The sequence below is a fragment of the Triticum urartu genome, chromosome 7, assembly GCF_003073215.2.
Source record: "Triticum urartu cultivar G1812 chromosome 7, Tu2.1, whole genome shotgun sequence".
Taxonomy (NCBI): domain Eukaryota; kingdom Viridiplantae; phylum Streptophyta; class Magnoliopsida; order Poales; family Poaceae; genus Triticum; species Triticum urartu.
In genome coordinates this window covers 52,619,921-52,622,714 of record NC_053028.1, presented here as the reverse complement: position 1 = coordinate 52,622,714, position 2,794 = coordinate 52,619,921, and positions in this window count along the sequence as shown.

Here is a 2,794-nt window from a genome sequence, read left to right as displayed (position 1 = left end):
GCGCTGCTGGGACAGTACGTCGACGACGAGCCAGCTCTCCTTTGAAGCTCCATGAAGAATTGGGAATCAAGATTAGGGAGGTGACTGTTAGCTTTTTTAATCTTGATTCACATGTATCTGCATATTAGTTTGCTTGTCCATGCATATAGGTAGTTGTAGCAGGTGAAGCTTCGGAGAACATGCATGAGGTGGGATGCGAGGCGCCGTGAGATATGGCGCATGGCGAGATGCCGAACGGTGGCGAGAGGCTGCTGTGTATGCATGTCCGAGGTTGTTAGCTGCTGCTGCATGAGTGGCCGGGTCGTGTGGTTCCTAGAATGATTCTGGGAGAAGATCAAGTCATTAGTTAGTGGTGTGCGTGGATGCGTGCATACAGTTAGTGGGCGAGTGTGTGGCCCGGCTACGTGAGCGTGAGTCTACTTAAGCACTTGTATGCATATTTGTTTTGAGGAGAGAAATACAGAGAAGAGAAAAGGGTCGACTGTGTGATACAGCGGTCATCAAATATCTGTGTTTTTTTGTTCTTCTGTGAGCTTTGAGAGATAGCTAAAGAAAGAAGAAGAGGAGCTGGCGATCAGCTCCAACAGGAGATTCACGCCTGAGCAACTTCCCCGGCCAGCGAGGACGACCAGGCCTCTGCGACGTCATCCGCCGCCCCTAGACATGCACAGAGACGGACGGCCGTCGCCGTCACCGCAAAGATGCGGTGGCACTCCGCATGGTGCTCGAGGAGTCCCACCGGTTGGCAATGTAGCAGGCAACAGTGGCGGAGAGAGCCGCACGGCTTGGGGATGCCCGGTGCCGCAAAAAATGAGGCGGCACTCGGCATGGCGCTCGAGGAGTCCCGGTGGTTGGCAATGCAGCAGGTGACCGACGGCTGACAGTGAGTGGTATATTATATTGAAATAGAGTGAATGTTGGGTGAAGATTCTCATTCTGGGAATTGGTCCCGATGTTTTATTTCTTCTGGAACTAAAACGATGAAGCTATATATACGTAGTGAGGTTTGTTTGATATACATATACACAGATGTAAAGTACTCCACAAGAGCACACCAAATGGTTAAGATAGCGATGGATTGTGCGGTATTGCACAATACGCAAATAAAAAGACGCTCCACGCTGCAGACGCCCACGTGAAATACTAAACGGGTGCGTCGATGAGAGACTTGTAGAGTAGCCTACCCACCGGAAACAAAAACAGAGCATCGTGGTTGGTAGCGGCCGGCGGCCAAGGAACCAGAGGGTGGCCGGAGAGCAGTACTACTGAGGCGACGGGAGGGTCGTGAGTAGGGTGTTATTGTTGGTGGGCTTGGCCGGAGTGTCTTGGGCGCCAGCGAGGGAGCAGAAGGGAGGCGCGGGGCGACGAATGTGTGCAAGTGCAATTGATTGATGTGCACCCAGTGGAGGAGAGAACTAAGCGGGGAGCTGCCGGAATCGACGATGGCATGTCGGCGGCGGCGGCACTGGCCGGAAGGGAAGGAGGAGTGGTCGGGAGGCGCGGAGGTCGAAAGGGGGTGGGGGAAGAGAAGTTGGGTGGTGGCGGCTGGTGTAGGGAGGACGATTTTTGGCCGGCGCGACGGTGGGCGGATAGCAGCTCCATCCTTGCAGCCCGGGAGCTGAGGAACGACTCTCAGGGCATCTCCAGCCGTGCCCCCAGGAAGGCCTCCCCAGGCGATTTTTTCGTGCCAGCGCCGAAAAAACGGCCCAGTCGCGCCCCCAGGAGCCAGATTTTCGCCGGCTTGGGCCAAAAACAGCGCCGGCGGACCCAGGCCGAACCCGGCGCGCTGGGGGGGCGCCCGGGGACGCCGGGGCGAGCTGTTTTGGCGCGAAAAAGACGCGGGCCAACCGCGTCAGCGACTCAGCGCCTCGTCTTCCCCCAACGGCCTCGGTTCCCGCGGGGAATCAATGGTAAGGCTGCCGCCGGTCAGCCTTGCCATTGATTCCTCACGGGCGGCGCGTCACGGGACGGCGCGCCGACGCCTCCCCTCCCTCGCACGCATACACACGGGCGCGGCCCGGCTATAAAAGCCGGTGGCCTCCACTCGCCTGTGCCCACACCAGCCCCGCCTCTCGCCGCCGTCCAGCCCCTTCTTCTCCCTACCTCCCCCGAGCGTCGCCGCCCAGCCCCTCCCTCTAGCTCTCCCGAGCCCGCCCAGCCCCGCCGTCGCCATGGAAGAACGCTTCCCCGGAGACGAGGCGGCGGCCAAGGGCTTCGGCCGCCGTTCGCTCCACGAACAGGAGTCCTGGCTCCTGTTCCAGGCGAACATCCCGGCGCCGCCGGACATGCGCGCCGGGCCGACGGGGTGGAGACTCAGCGCCGGGGGAGTGCCCGTTCCCCCGTTGCCCGACGCCGTGGCGAAGCCGAAGTACTTCGCCGAGGAAGTTGAGATCGTGCGCGCGTCGCTCACCGACGTCCAACTCTCCCTCCCCCAGTACGCCGCCGACAACCACGCGGCATGGGTGGAGTACTTCCAGCGCCGCCAGCAGCAGCGCTTGGCGTCCACCAGCAGCGCGCCGGTGGTCGGCGGGCGGCAGAACAACAGCGAGGGGCGCCACCTCTGGTGGGGCGTCCCCGGCCGCACACTCGAGGACATGCTCACGTACCTCGAGGGTGGCAACAACCCGCCGTTGGCGTACCCCCCGGCGAGGGTGGCCGCCCCGTCGCAGCATCGACGCGTCGGGCCGTGGGCGCCAAGGAGGTTCGGCGCCTCCTCTTCTTCCTCCTCATCACGCTCTTCCTCGCACTCCTCTGGCTCTCCGGCGCTGCTCGGCGTCAAGGCCGAGCCTGCGGC